We start from the raw sequence: 16,846 nt of genomic DNA on the forward strand, positions 1-16,846 counted from the left end.
AGAACGGTGCCCCGGCCAAGCCATGAGAGCAGGAGCGCCATACTGGGACCGGGCACTACAGATGTATTAATCGCTTTTTATTGCATTTTCGTTAGAGAAGTGACCACAAAAAGATATAATTTTGACATTTGGTTTTTTTTTCCTCTTTACGGCATTTAGCGTACAGTCAGATGCCTCTGTTTCATTAAGAGGCGCACACTTCTTAGTGAGTTAGGAGCTTTTGAAAAGTGATTTGTACCTCCCTGTGCCTTGCCACAAATCTTACTTCAATCAGGGACTTGAGTAAGATTTCTGGTGTAAAGTATGTGTCACGAGTGTGTCACATCCGTATGTTACTTCGAGGGGGATCTGGGATCAGGAGGTCTCAATGCTTAATTGATTGCAGGTCCCCTGTGGAGTCTACAGAGTATTGAAAGGGATTTACTCATTTCATGCTGAAGGGTTCAAGTACCTTTTTCTTACTTTTCGCATTAATCACAGCTGCATCATCTTATAATCACTCCCTTCAACTATTTTTACCCACTCCTGACTTCACTCCATGCTGGTCATAGATCTTCTATACTGACCACTTTCAAGGAGCCTGTCTCTGGAGAAGCTGAGATGTTTGTTTCAGTTGCAGCTGTGAAGTTCCCTGCTGGAGAAACTCAGGAATGCTATTTATTGTGTCTTTCCCTACCCGTTTGTACTACCTTCTGCTTATTGTTTTATTGCAGTAGCAAAACTAGTGTCTCGCTGGCCTACACACTAGTCAGGGTGGGTTCAGGGCTAGCAAGGGCCTAGGTGCACGTGGAGGAAGGACCCTTCTAGGAACATTAGGGAGTGGAGGGATCAGACTCAGGCGAGTGTTAGAAAGTGACCCAGCTAATTTAGGTTATGGACACCTGATCATTGCTTCATGCAGCAGAGGTGTCCTTTCATTCTAATATTATCATATCATATTCGTTTATATGTCTGCCAATGTCAGTAATTATACAGCCGCACTCTGTGTACTGTAAATGAGACATTTGGCTTGGAGAGAGAAGCTTTGAAAAGAACTGAAAGTCATCAGCGTTTGCGTTGTGCATAAAAGCTATAATGTATTCCATGTATTTTAGCAACTTTGTTTTTTTCATAAATTGTTCTATATATTTTTGAAAGTACAAAATTACTTTAAATGCGCCTGTACTTTCGCATAAAACATGCAGAAAAGCATGTTCTTGCTGCCCTCACCCCCACAACTACTTTTGGTTGACATGACAATCTAATATGTCCAGAAACTGCCTTCCAATCTCCTGATCTGTAATCTTTTTGAGCAGGCACCAGCATTCTGCCAGCACTATAGGTGTTGGAACTGTCTTCAATCTTTTTCCAGCGTACATTGCTCCTTCTATTGACTGAACTGATCTGAAAGCTTACCATATTAATGCTGTAAGTCAAAGTAGGAGTAGAGACAAAGACATTTTACATCATGTGGAGAAGAAAGATCTGCCAGCCACTTCCTGTAATCCACCTTGGTGTCTCGGCTGCTAGAGATGGACTACACTTGACGACAGGCAGTAACAGCAATTTACTGAGAAGGGTGACACCAAGTGCACTTTGAAGTAATATTTTAGGGAGAAGTCAGCATAATTTATATCAATATCTAAGGAATAAATGAGAAACCTGAGTGTGAAAAACCAATGCGCCGCTATCATCAAACGATCTGCTTCCCCTTCTCATGATCAGCAACTCCAAAGTATCAAAGCGTTTATCAATATGCAACACAATCACATAAAAGATAGCAATCAGTTTACTGTTCTCACAAATGGACTATTAAAATCAGCCAATTAAAAGTTAACTCTACATGACAGTCATAGCGTATGCATCTAACTAGGGTTTCGCCCGCAGAAGCTTCTTCCGGGGCTTCATGGCATGTTTTTGTAGGAGGATTTGGCTTCCCATAAATCACACATTTTAAATCATTATAGCACAACCTGTATTTTACATGTACATTTTGAATCTCATTTAGATTGATGGAGCTGATTTGCATACTTTGGATTTTTCTTGCAAGCATTCTTGCTGGCTTAAAGGGGTTGTCAAGGACATATAAATTGATGACCTACCTCTAGAATATGTCATCAATATCAGGTGGGAATCTGACATCCAGCACTTACACTGATCAGCTGTTGTAGCTTCCGTGATATCCGGATGGACAATGTGTGCAAAGCTGGAACAGCACAACTCCATACACTGTGTAGTGGCTATCCTCGGTACTGCAGCTTCTATTCACTATAATACTTACTGAACTAGTTGCTATAAAGTAGCTGTCAACCAAGCAGCTTTGACCTACCAAATGCAACCCAATAAATGTTAGATCCTGATAGGTTTAGCCTATATTAATATATTCATTATAGGTTCTTTAAGGATCGGTTCCAACCAGCAATATGGATCCACATCCATCATATATTCATGGCATATCCTCTCGATATACCAGTTATATTTGGGTTTCGGAATATTCTTTTAACAATTATGCATTATGTATGAATCAATTTTTTATCCCTTTAAGGATCATAGAGGTTTATTATTATCTCAAAGACCATATGATGGATTTCAAGAAAGTCAAGTGGGTCTTTGTCTCTCTGCTGCTATTCTCCTGTCTGTCAAACTGCACACAAACATAAATGAAAAGCAAGTAAGATATTACTCAATGACAGAAGACTTGCATGCTGGGAAATGAAGAAATGGAAGTGTGGCGCCCTGGACAAGCCAGGGGCCACAGGTAACAACACACACACACCCCCACCCCCAGCAGTTCACAGCAAACATCCCCAGTGAGACCTGATTTCCTCCCTCGGGTTCAGACAGACACACCAGGTGGGCGGAGTCAGGCAGATGGGCACGCCCACCGAGGAGTTTAGCTGGCCTGAGGCAGGAAACAAGTCCAGATAAGTCCAGGCAGAGGAAGAGAGAGGAGGTCTGCAGAGAGGCAGACGCAGACTGGGGGCCTAGGTTGGAGCCTAGGGCCCTTGTGTAGCAGTCAGGCAGACGGTGGTGGCCGTCTGCGAGAGCCGGGAAGACAGTCTGGTGGAACCGTAGGTAGCCGGGGCTGGGCGGTGGCCCACCGGTACCGAACCGGGGAGCCAGCTGGAAACCGGAGCGCAGGAGGAGCGAACAGAAGGTGCAGGAAAGGACTTACATTACCAACCTGGGGTCAGGGGAAAAACACTGCAGCCGCCTGTGGGACCCGTCCATCCAGCCGTTTGTTTCATCAGAGACTCCGTGTGTGTTACTGGCTGAGTGAGTACCACCGTGCCGTGCGGCACAGCGCTGCCCCCGAGACCCTGCACCCCACCAGACCCCGTAACCCGCCTGCCAACCATCCCAACCCCATCACCGGGCCCCGGGACAATCAACCCCCTACCCACGGAGGGGAGAACCAACATCTAAGCTGCTCCCTGTCACCGCTCCCGGGATCCCCGTCCAGAGCAGCGGTGGTGTCATCAACTTCACCACAGCCGTGGGTGGCGTCACGGACAATACCAAACATCCCCATCCGTTTTCACTGACGGGCGAGGAGCGCCGCTCGAGTCCCCGGAATCCGGCCCACCGCTCGAGCCACCACCGAGCAGCAGCAGCAGCAGCGGCCGGACCCGAGCAGTGGGAGAGCGCAGCGTCCCCTCCTCCGCCCTCGACAGAAGTACCAGCTCCTACAGTGCTGGCAGAATACTGATTTCATAGAAAGAATGGATGGTATGCTATCAAACATGAGAATTAGGACAATTCCTTGACATATTAGACTGGCATGTGCGCCAAAAGCAGTTTTAACTTCTTTTTTGAGAATGAGGTCAGGAAGATCAGACTTTTCTAGATATTTCCTTTTAAAGAACAGGTAAACTCTATATAGTTGTGTTATTCCGGCAGTGTTCTTTTTCATTGCTTGTAAACTCTGTGAGTTCATCAAATTTCCTGCGTTACCTTGAAATCAGAGAAGCGTCTGGCGCGCCACGCTGTAACCCAAGCTGTGATACAACAGCCAGACGACACTCGCTCTCATATAAATATCAGCTTACAGGACCAAATCCACACCTGAACACCACCACTGACCAGGTAAGGAAGTCACACTTTTCTTTCGGTGGCAGGTTTGGAAATACTGGGCCTACAGATTTGGCTACAAATAAGAAGGGGGCACCAGATTCCTCTGTTACGGGTGGTAAGATGTGTGATATTTTCTAGCAGCTCATCACCAACCATCAGAATCTTTCTACCCTTTTTGTAAACCATTGCTAATCTATGGTTCGGGTCCCTTAAAGGGGTTGTCCATTACCTTCATATTTATGAACTATCCTTGAAAATGGACATAATGGGGTCTGATCAGCAGATACCTGGAGCCGCAGCTCTGTGCTGTTCTCAGCTACCATTCACATGAGTAGGAGCTGAGCTGCAGAACATGAGATTGATCACTACACAGTGTTCAGGCTCCGCACATTGCTTAATCCCAGTAGATCCACCAGTAACATTCACTCTGGGGGCCCACTGATTAACTACAGTCACAAATTTACTTATGCTTCCATATAATAATATTCTGGGTAGTTTGTAAAATGAAGGATGAGATGCCTCCTTTATATCTACATAGAGAGACAATTATATAGTGCCACAATCGTGTACAAGATTTCTCCCGTGCATCCCCCATACTCTGGAACGCTCTACCTCAGCACATCAGACTCTCCACTACCGTGGAAAGCTTCAAGAGGAACCTCAAGACCCACCTCTTCCAACAAGCCTACAACCTACAATAGCCCTCAGCCCAGTAGACCACTGCGCAACCAGCTCTGTCCTCACCTATTGTACCATCACCCATTCCCTGTAGACTGTGAGCCCTCGCGGGCAGGGTCCTCTCTCCTCCTATACCAGTCTGTCTTGTACTGTTAATGATTGTTGTACGTATACCCTCTTTCACTTGTAAAGCGCCATGGAATAAATGGCGCTATAATAATAAATAATAATAATAATAATAATAATAATAAATACTAATTATGTTGGGGGTAAGTGATGAACTACTTGTAAAGGGGCCCACCAGAGAATTCTCCGGTTCTCCAGTGGGCCAGTCCGAGCCTGCTTTCACCCTGCTGCCTGATATAATAATATAATAATACTAGCTGTAGTACCACGCGGGCATTGCCCGGGATAGTAACTGTCTCTCTGTTTCTCTCCCAGTCTCTGTCTGTGTGTCGCTGTCTGTCTCTCTGTCTATCTCTTTCCTTGTCTGTCTCACTATTTCTATCTCTGTCTGTATTTGTATCAGTCTATCAGTCTCCATCTCTGTGTCTGTCTGTCTCTCTCTATATCTGTGTCTGTCTCTATGTGTGTGTCTGCCTCTTTCCCCGTCTGTCTCTTTTCCGTCTGTCTTGGTCTGCCTCTTTCCAGGGCTGTCTCTTTCCCCATCTGTCTCTTTCCCCGGCTGTCTCTTTCCAGGCCTGTCTCTTTCCAGGTCTGTCTCTTTCCCGCTCTGTCTCTTTCCAGGTCTGTCTCTTAACAGGTCTGTCTGTTTCCCCGTCTGTCTCTGTCCAGGGCTGTCTCTTTCCAGGGCTGTCTCTTTCCAGGTATGTCTCTTTCCAGGGCTGTCTCTTTCCAGGGCTGTCTCTTTCCAGGGCTGTCTCTTTCCAGGGCTGTCTCTTTCCCCGTCTGTCTCTTTCCAGGTATGTCTCTTTCCAGGTCTGTCTCTTTCCCGCTCTGTCTCTTTCCAGGTCTGTCTCTTTCCAGGTCTGTCTGTTTCCCCGTCTGTCTCTTTCCAGGGCTGTCTCTTTCCAAGTATGTCTCTTTCCAGATCTGTCTCTTTCCAGGGCTGTCTCTTTCCAGGTATGTCTTTTTCCAGGGCTGTCTCTTTCCAGGGCTGTCTCTTTCCAGGTCTGTCTCTTTCCAGGTATGTCTCTTTCCAGGTATGTCTCTTTCCAGGGCTGTCTCTTTCCAGGGCTGTCGCTTTCCAGGGCTGTCTCTTTCCCCGTCTGTCTTTTTCCAGTGCTGTCTCTTTCCAGGGCTGTCTCTTTCCAGGTCTGTCTCTTTCCATGTCTGTCTCTTTCCAGGGCTGTCTCTTTCCAGGGCTGTCTCTTTCCCGCTCTGTTTCTTTCCATGTCTGTCTCTTTCCAGGTCTGTCTGTTTCCCCGTCTGTCTCTTTCCAGGGCTGTCTCTTTCCAGGTATGTCTCTTTCCAGGGCTGTCTCTTTCCAGGTATGTCTCTTTCCAGGTATGTCTCTTTCCAGGGCTGTCTCTTTCCAGGGCTGTCGCTTTCCCTGTCTGTCTCTTTCCCCGTCTGTCTCTTTCCAGGGCTGTCTCTTTCCAGGGCTGTCTCTTTCCCCGTATCTCTGTCTGTCTCTTTCCCCATCTGTCTCTTTTCCCGTCTGTCTCTGTCTATCTTTTTCTGTCTCTCTATCCATCTCTCCACCGACATCATATAACCTAATGCATAAGCTTTAACTAACAGTTTATTTTGTTCCTATAGCAACCACTGACAGTTGCTATTAATAACCCATAGCTCCCACCTCCATTCAGTTTAATGGCAGCAGGATTTTAGAGACTTAGGGGCACTTTGCACACTGCGACATTGCAGGTGCGATGTCGGTGGGGTCAAATTGAAAGTGACGCACATCCGGCATCGCATGCGACATCGCAGTGTGTAAAGCCTAGATGATACGATTAACGAGCGCATAAGCGTCGTAATCGTATCATCAGTACAGCGTCGGCGTAATCCATAATTACGCTGACGCCATGGTCCGATGTTGTTCCTCGCTCCTGCAGCAGCACACATCGCTGTGTGTGAAGTCGCAGGAGCGAGGAACATCTCCTACCGGCCTCACTGCGGCTTCCGTAGGATATGCGGAAGGAGGGAGGTGGGCAGGATGTTTACATCCCGCTCATCTCCGCCCCTCCGCTCTGATTGGCCGCCTACCGTGTGACGTCGCAGTGACGCCGCACGACCCGCCCCCTTAACAAGGAGGCGGGCCGCCGGCCACAGGGACGTCGCACGGCAGGTGAGTGTGTGTGTGAAGCTGGCGTAGTGATAGCTTTCGCTACGCCAGCTATCACCACATATCGCTGCTGCGACGGGGGCGGGGACTATCACACTCGACATCGCAGCATCAGCCTGCGATGTCGTAGTGTGCAAAGCCCGCCTAACTGTAAAGCGCGGGGTTAAATTTTTCTGTCAAAACATAGTCTACGACGCTCCCTGGATCACATGAGGTGTCTGTGCAAAATTTCGTGATTGTAAATGCGACGGTGCGGATTCCTTTAGCGGACATACACATACATACACATACACATACATACACTCAGCTTTATATATTAGATTTATTCACTTATATAGCGCCATTAATGCCACTGTGCTTTACATACATCACCAACACTGTCCCATTGGGGCTCACAATCCAAAGTCCCTATCAGTATGTATTTGGAGTATATCAGCGGAGGAGCTGTTAGCAGAGGATAATCCCTTTAAGAGTATTTCTATAAAGAAAGGATATTGAGCAATCATTTTCAAATATGTAATTCAGGGAAATAAGAAGCTTTTTTCTCAAAACATTTATCTTATGTGACAATGCATGATTCGTGGACTTACAACTAAATCTAAGTATAGATCAATGGAATAAAATATTATGGATTAATATGTAATATTTCACTCTGCAGGATAGAAAAGAAAATGTTGGCTCCAGTGGTAACTATCACTCTGATAGGCAGCATTGCAGGTCAGTAGTACATAGTACTAATTATTATTACTATTATTATAGCATTATATTAATAATATTTAATTTAAATGTATTAAATTTAAATTCTTATTATTTTTATATTATTATTAGTATGTATATATATACTAGCTGTAGTGCCCGGGCATTGCCCGGGATAGTAACTGTTTCTCTGTCTCTCTCCCAGTCTCTGTCTGTCTCTCTATCTCTCTGTCTGTCTCTTTCCCTGTCTGTTTCTCTGTCTCTTTCCCTGTCTGCCTCTGTATCTTTCCCTGTCTGCTTCTGTCTCTTTCCCTGTCTGTCTGCCTTTTTTCCCCTGTCTGCCTTTGTCTGTCTGTTTCTCTGTCTGTCTCTTTTTCACTGTCTATCTCTGTCTGTCTCTGTCTCTTTCCCTGTCTGCCTCTGTCTGTCTTTGTCTCTTTCCCTGTCTGCATCTATTTGTCTCTGTCTCTTTCCCTGTCTGTCTCTGTCTCTTTGCCTGTCTGCCTTTGTCTGTCTCTTTCTGACTGTATGGCTTTTTTCCCCCTATCTGTCTCTGTTTGTCTCTGTCTCTTTCCCTGTGTGCCTCTTTCTTTGTCTGTGCCTGTCTGTCTGTCTTTCAGTCTGTGTCAGTCTGTGTCTGTCTCCCCACTGACATCTTATTACCTCACACATAAGCTTCTTATACCATGAATGTCCTTTTTTCCTATAGCAACTAATCACAGCTGCTATTAATAGCCTGTAGCTCGCAGCTCCATTCACTTTAATGGAGGTTTTTTGTAAAGTAACTGTAAAGTGCAGGGTTACATTTTCCTGTTAAAACATATTCTATGACGTTCCCTGAGTCACATGAGGCACCTCTGCAAAATTTTGTGATTCTAAATGCGACAGTGCGGATTCCTTTAGTGGACACACACACACACATACACAAACACATACATACACTCAGCTTTATATTTTATATATTACTAGCTGTAGTACCCGGCGTTGCCCGGGATAGTAACTGTCTCTTTGTCTCTTTCCCAGTCTCTCTGTCTGTGTCTGTCTATCTCTTTCTGTCTGTGTCTTTGTCTCTGTATGTCTCTGCGTGTGTGGCTCTGTCTGTCTTTCTGTCTCTTTTCTTGTCTGTCTGTGTGTCTGTCTCTATCCATGTGTGTCTATGTCTTTATCCATGTCTGTCTGTCTGCGTCTATCTCTCTGTCAGTCTCTGTATCAGTCTCTGTCTGTCTCTCTATCTCTGTGTCTGTCTGTGTCTCTCTCTCTTTGTGTCTGTCTCTCTCTATCTCTTTGTCTGTCTGTGTCTGTCTGTCTCTTTTCCCGTCTGTTTCATTCCAGGTCTGTCTCTTTTGCCGTTTGTTTTTTTTCCCGTCTGTCTCTCTCTGTCTGTCTCTCTCTGTCTGTCTCTCTCCATCTGTCTCTCCCCATCTATCTCTTTCCGTCTCACCACCGACATCTTATTACCTCACTCATAAGCTTCTTATACTAACAATTTATTTTGTTCCTATAGCAACCACTCACAGCTGCTATTAATAAGCTGCAGCTCCTATCTCCATTGACTTTAATAGCGGCAGGTTTTTTGGAGAGTAACTGTAAAGTGCGGGGTTAAATTACCCTGTCATCACATAGTCTATGATGTTCCCTGAGTCACATGATGTGTCTGTGCAAAATTTGGTGATTGTAAATGCGACGGTGCGGATTCCTTTAGTGGACATACACACATACTGTACACATACATACTGTACATACACATACAAACACACACACACACACACACAGATACATACACTCAGCTTTATATATTTTATATATATATATATATATATATATATATATATATATATATATATATATATATATATATATATGCTAATAATAACAATAATATAAATGTGATAAATTTAAATTAAATTAAATTAAATATAATACTGTATTTATAAGATTTTATCATTAAGAAATATGTTATTATATATTACTACTAATAATAACAATGTTAAAAATATTAATAGTATATAATGTCAATATTAATACTACTACTATTACTAATAATAATAATAATAATAATAATATATTTTTTTATTATTTTTTTCATTTTATTTACTTTTTTATTAAATAGCTTATACCTTAGCCTAAAGTTTATCTATTACTCAGAGTTCTTTAATGTTAAAGGGAAGGTCTTACATTGTACATTCTGCATTATTTTCTGGCCTCATGTTATAGGATGAGCTGAGAAGATTGATGTGGAGCATTCAATATAGATTGATTACTGCTCGTTCTGGGCTGTGGCGTCCTGTGGGCGGTCCTACATAGTGATTGACAGCTATGTGTGTATACAGTCAGTAATACTTGTACGATCAACTCTCCTAAGCCGTTTATATGAAAATTAAAATCTGTAAACAAAAGTGCAATAGGGTCTTACCCGGGAAGGAAAAGTGAATAAAATTGATCAAGACGCTCATGTTGTGCAGTTGTCAGACATCCACTGCAGCAGTATGGAATGGCTACAGCAGTCCCAGGAGTATGGAAGACCAAAGCCATGAGGAGAAAAGGGTTAATCCACGCTACGGTGGATCAGAAATCCTGGATAGTGATTTATTGCGTCAATGCGTTTTAGAGAATAGATATCTCCTTCGATAAGATCTGTAAATAAGGAGAGCAGACTGTCAGTCATTATATGTCTCACACAATAAGATCTGTAGATAAGGAGAGCAGACTGTCAGTCATTACATGTCCCACAAACAGATCTGTAAATTAGGAGAGCAGATTGTCAGTCATTATATGTCTCACACAATAAGATCTGTAGATAAGGAGAGCAGACTGTCAGTCATTACATGTCACACAAACAGATCTGTAAATTAGGAGAGCAGATTGTCAGTCATTATATGTCTCACACAATAAGATCTGTAGATAAGGAGAGCAGACTTTCAGTCATTATATGTCTCACACAATAAGATCTGTAGATAAGGAGAGCAGACTGTCAGTCATTATATGTCTCACACAATAAGATCTGTAAATAAGGAGAGCAGACTTTCAGTCATTATATGTCTCTGTCAGGGCCGGGAGGACTGGTGGGCCCAGGAGGTGGATCCACTGGACCGAGTACGCCACCAGGTGGCAGAGTACACGGCAGCCGGAGCACTGGCGTGGCCGGGACGGTTATAACCGGGTCAGCAGGATCACAGAGTTCTATGGGATAGTGCAGGAAACAGGCACAGGTACCCGATAGCAAAGGACAAACAGTCACAGGAGAGAGCACAAGGGGACCTGAGCATCTAGCTCTAAAGACAAGCTAAAGGTCACGTTGATCAGGCAACGCCCCTAAGGAAAGGCAAGTCTTATATACCCAGCACAGCCTCATGTCATTTCCTGCTGCAGGTGTGCTGGGCCTATAAGACCAGGAGAGTGGGCGCGGCCCGGTCCTATACAGAATCCTGAGGCCAATACTCAAAGTCAGACTCCTGAGACCAGGAGCAGGACTCAGGGGAGCAGGAGCGGGAGCGGCAGCCATGACTGGTGGACACATGGATTGGATCAGTGGGTAAGGAGTGGTGCTGGGACACGGGAAGCGTGACAGTACCCCCCCCTCTAAGCCCCCCCCTCCGAGCACAGAACCCCAGGGGCACCCCGGATCGAGACACCGGACCGGGACCCAACGCAAAGGCGGGGAAGGACCGCTGACCCCGTACCGCCTTCTTAGCTGCACGGCGCTTAGCCGATTTCCCAGCAGTGGCAACGGGGGCAACGGGAAGAGGAGGACCGTCAGAAACAGGACTGGCAGAGAAGACAACCGGCCCGGGCGTCTCGGACCGGACACAGGACAGGGACTCATCCCCGGCAGCCGTTGGCATCAGAGTCTCAATCGTCAGGGACGGTGGAACGACGCTGGAGATCGTCGTCACTTCCGGTTCAGGTGGCACCACAGGCACAGGTGCCAGGAGCTGTGGTACAACGCAGGACTGCGTCATATGCTCCTGTTCTTGTGCCATGATAGGGTCAGGTACCAGGGGCTGTGGTACAAGGCTGGACTGCGTCAAATTCTCCTCTTCTTGTGCCATGATAGGGTCAGGTGACAGGGACCGAGGAACAGGCTGTAGGCAGGTATCATGGCACGAGGGACTCCAGCGAGAGATTGCGCCAGAGCGCCAACTGATGTCAGGGTCATGTAGTCGCAGCCAGGGCAGACCCAGCAGGAGCGCAGGAGTCATTCTCGGGATGACGTAGAACGCAATGGTCTCAGTATGCTGGGCACCAATACAAAGTCTCACGGATTCGGTGGCGTACCGGACAGGTTCGTATAATTGTTTTCCGTCCACGGAGGCGAACCAGAGGGGTTTTGCAAGCGGGATGACCGGTATCTGATAACGATCCACGGTAGCTTGTCGGATGAAATTAGCCGCTGCTCCCGAATCAATGTGAGCCTCCACCGTGAACTGGGTCTTCTCGGTCGTGACCTGGACAGTCTGTGTAACCGGGACTGAAGGAATTCCGGTACCAAGGGTGGCGGTTCCCACCATCCCTTGGACTTGGGGTCTACCTGGTCTCTCCGGGCAAGAGCGGAGCAGATGAGAACCGCTTCCGCAATAGAAACAGAGGCCCCGGGCGAGTCGCTCTGCGCGGCGTTGCTCGGCTTGGCTCAGGCGGTCTATTTGCATGGGTTCCGGGAACATGTCACAGGAAGGCAGGGGCAAAGGAGCGGTAGGCCTCTGCGGGGACAAGGCGTGACGGGGTGGTAGCTTCTCCCGGAATACCTCTTTGGTTCGCTCCTGGAAACGGAGGTCAATCCGGGTGGCTAAAGATATTAAGGCGTCCAAGGTGCGTGGAACGTCACGGCCAGCAAGCTCGTCCTTGACGCGGCCAGAGAGTCCTTCCCAAAAGGCCGCCGTCAAGGCCTCATTGTTCCAGCCCAGCTCAGAGGCGAGCGTGCGGAACTGGATGGCGTATTGGCCGACGGTCAGGGTCCCTTGGCGTAGCCGGAGGAGCGAAGAAGTCACTGTGGTGGTACGTCCGGGTTCATCGAATGTACTTCGGAAGGCGTGCAAGAATTCCCGGATGTTAGTGGTCATGGGATCCTCATTCTCCCACAGGGGGTTAATCCAGGCTAGAGCTTCGCCTTCCAAGTGTGACATCAGGAATGCCACTTTAGCCTGGTCTGAGACAAACAAATGAGGAAGTAACTTGAAATGCAGGGAGCACTGGTTCAAAAACCCCCGGCAGTTCTTGGGGTCCCCAGCATAGCGAGGCGGAGCAGCGAGGCGAAGTTGCGAGGCTGCGGAGACAGCAGGTTCAGATCCGGACACCGTTTGCTGCGTGGACCGAGACGAGGCGGCAGTCTGTAATGTGTACAACCGGTGGTCCACAGACGTCAGGAACTTTAGTATGCGGTGTAAGGTGTCACGCTGTTGCACCAGTTCCTGGCGTAGTTCGGCCAGCTCGGATGTTTGTGCTCCAGCGGGATCCATGGCCTGATCAATCTGTCAGGGCCGGGAGGACTGGTGGGCCCAGGAGGTGGATCCACTGGACCGAGTACGCCACCAGGTGGCAGAGTACACGGCAGCCGGAGCACTGGCGTGGCCGGGACGGTTATAACCGGGTCAGCAGGATCACAGAGTTCTATGGGATAGTGCAGGAAACAGGCACAGGTACCCGATAGCAAAGGACAAACAGTCACAGGAGAGAGCACAAGGGGACCTGAGCATCTAGCTCTAAAGACAAGCTAAAGGTCACGTTGATCAGGCAACGCCCCTAAGGAAAGGCAAGTCTTATATACCCAGCACAGCCTCATGTCATTTCCTGCTGCAGGTGTGCTGGGCCTATAAGACCAGGAGAGTGGGCGCGGCCCGGTCCTATACAGAATCCTGAGGCCAATACTCAAAGTCAGACTCCTGAGACCAGGAGCAGGACTCAGGGGAGCAGGAGCGGGAGCGGCAGCCATGACTGGTGGACACATGGATTGGATCAGTGGGTAAGGAGTGGTGCTGGGACACGGGAAGCGTGACAGTCTCACACAATAAGATCTGTAGATAAGGAGAGCAGACTTTCAGTCATTATATGTCTCACACAATAAGATCTGTAGATAAGGAGAGCAGACTGTCAGTCATTAATGTCTCACATAATAAGATCTGTAAATAAGGAGAGCAGACTGTCATTACATACATTACATACTCATATGACCTCATCAATTAGTACATAACAGATCTAGAAATAACAAGCTTTACTTATTGATATAGATTCCAACTCACTATAATAACTATAATATCAATTATTCAATACAATCATATAGCAATAATACGACAATATTTCACATATAAAGAACATCATTTTCCATATAAATTCTGATTTCTTCCTCGTTTATTTCATAATCGATCCGCACTGTTGTTACTCCCCAAAGTCTCGGCATCACCTCCAAACTTATGATTCATCCTTCATTAGAGAGCCAACATATACGCATACGTCTTAAGTATACAGACGTATGCGTATATGTTGGCTCTCTAATTGCGGGAATAAGATCTAATACACCTGCAAGGCTCTGTGGATGCTTTTTATGGGTGGGTTATGTTTTTAAAGTGTTTTTGTAAGTGGTTTTAATTTTATTTTATTTGATCTATTCCAGCCAAGGAATTAATGTCATACATTGCATATGATTATTGATGAAAGTAGGTGGACGCATGCAGGATGAATCATAAGTTTGGAGGTGATGCCGAGACTTTGGGGAGTAACAACAGTGTGGATCGATTATGAAATAAACGAGGAAGAAATCAGAATTTATATGGAAAATGATGTTCTTTATATGTGAAATATTGTCGTATTATTGCTATATGATTGTATTGAATAATTGATATTATACTTATCATAGTGAGTTGGAATCTATATCAATAAGTAAAGCTTGTTATTTCTAGATCTGTTATGTACTAATTGATGAGGTCATATGAGTATGTAATGTCTATTTAGGTATTTTCTGATAATATGACTGTATATAATATGGTTTAGAATTGGTAATCTGTTCTGATCCGTTTATGATCTGGGCATGCGGGGGGATCGCTGATGCAGCCTTAGAATGGTATAAATTTGTAGATTGCCAATTCTTTTGATGTGTAGAGATAACCATTGATGCTGCATCGGTCATCCTTTTCTGTATAACATAAGCTGTCTATGCAATGTGGCGCTATGTACGCGCGCATGCGCCCTTATATGTGAAATTGAATGCATGGGAACGATGGATTACATCATTCCGGTAGTGTTTTCCGCCCCTCGGGCTTCATGACGTGCGCGCATCATGTGACCTAGAGCGTGATGACGCTTGCAGGTCAGCGCGCGCAGTCCGGAAGTCCCTTTGCAAGGGGGAAGCGGCATCAGTACTATGCGCCGTTACATACCGGAAATAGCCCGCACGTGTATATGCCGCTATTATTACGAGATGACATAATCACCTGGCTGGATTATACTATATAAACACGAAAGTTCCCCCACCCTGACACGCCCCCTTTTGATAAAGCAGCGGCGAAACGTACGTCAGGGGTGGTGGGACGCATGGCCAGACGAATCAGTTAACAATGTGAGTATCCATTCTAACATTTAATTCCTAAACGTGTATTCTAAACACTCTATCTGTAATGCACATCCCTGCTGTATTGCCCTATCTCTACATCATGTATATTTAGGCATCGAATGCCCTTTGCTATGTTATCAGTGTGGTATATGGGGACTAGTCGTCTGCAGGTGGTGGTGAGGCGGCGCACGCAGTGGCTGAATTGTGTCTTATCACATATGCAAATCAGCAGGCGCTGAAAGATATATCAACAGATGGTAAATTGATTTAGCCATGCGTGTGATCTGCTTTAGCATACCAGTGACGATTAAAAGGTTATTAGACCATATAATTGTCCACTTCAATATGCCGCGCTGATGAAAGCAAAGAAGAGGTTTAGGTGGTGATATATTGGGCAGCAGCAGTGATATGCCCACTGAGATTAGCCTTGTATGTCTGGATGACTAATTGAGGGTTGCTCTCTTGGGCATTTTTTATGATTATATGCTGATGCAGAATCATTATGAGGTTATACACCATATGTCATAAGGTGAATAGACACTGAATGTAATTAATTTTGATTTGATCAGTGTCTATGTATAAATACTGGATGTAATTATCCTGTGTTTGGATTTAATGTGGATACATTATATATAGGATGGAGATGATATGCAGATACTCTGGAACCATGTGCCCCCCAGGTGGCTCTCTTGTTTGAAAGTGTATGTTTTTGAGTTTATTGATAATAAAATAATATTTCATAAATAATATTGTATTAATTCGCTTCATTCTTGGCCGGTAATCCAGCGTCAAGCTTGCGTTTAGTCAGATTCTATTGAAGTGTACATAAGTAAGTGGACTTTGGTGATTAATTGTCAGTCATTATATGTCTCACACAATAAGATCTGTAGATAAGGAGAGCAGACTGTCAGTCATTACATGTCTCACACAATAAGATCTGTAAATAAGGAGAGCAGACTGTCAGTCATTACATGTCTCACACAATAAGATCTGTAAATAAGGAGAGCAGACTGTCAGTCATTATATGTCTCACACAATAAGATCTGTAGATAAGGAGAGCAGACTGTCAGTCATTACATGTCTCACACAATAAGATCTGTAAATAAGGAGAGCAGACTGTCAGTCATTATATGTCTCACACAATAAGATCTGTAGATAAGGAGAGCAGACTGTCAGTCATTACATGTCTCACTCAATAAGATCTGTAAATAAGGAGAGCAGACTGTCAGTCATTAGATGTCTCACACAATAAGATCTGTAAATAAGGAGAGCAGACTGTCAGTCATTATATGTCTCACACAATAAGATCTGTAGATAAGGAGAGCAGACTGTCAGTCATTACATGTCTCACACAATAAGATCTGAAGGCAGATTCTCAGGGAGATCTATGTCAGGCTGAAAGATCTTTACAGCTCATCTACATATTAAGAAAAATATGAAGTTTTTTTTTTTATAAAGGCTAGGTTATTCTTTAAAAGTAAATTGCAATATCAATCTCTACAGCTGAATTATTGGAAAGCAAAAGAGGCAATTGCCTAATGACTTCTAGTACCCCCTTTTCCCCTCCTGAGCTTAACAGATGCTGTTAGCTTAAAGACATGGTAGTTTTAGTGTACTTTTAATAATATAAA

The 16,846-nt window shown here is 45.3% G+C and overlaps 1 protein-coding gene across 1 annotated transcript in view; it reads left to right on the forward strand.

The window, feature by feature from the left end:
- The window catches only part of LOC142255898 (uncharacterized), a 35,047-nt gene that overhangs the window by 626 nt on the left and 17,575 nt on the right, over nt 1-16,846 (forward strand). The window lies entirely within an intron of this gene.

This window comes from Anomaloglossus baeobatrachus, chromosome 11 (genome assembly GCF_048569485.1).
Source record: "Anomaloglossus baeobatrachus isolate aAnoBae1 chromosome 11, aAnoBae1.hap1, whole genome shotgun sequence".
Lineage (NCBI taxonomy): Eukaryota > Metazoa > Chordata > Amphibia > Anura > Aromobatidae > Anomaloglossus > Anomaloglossus baeobatrachus.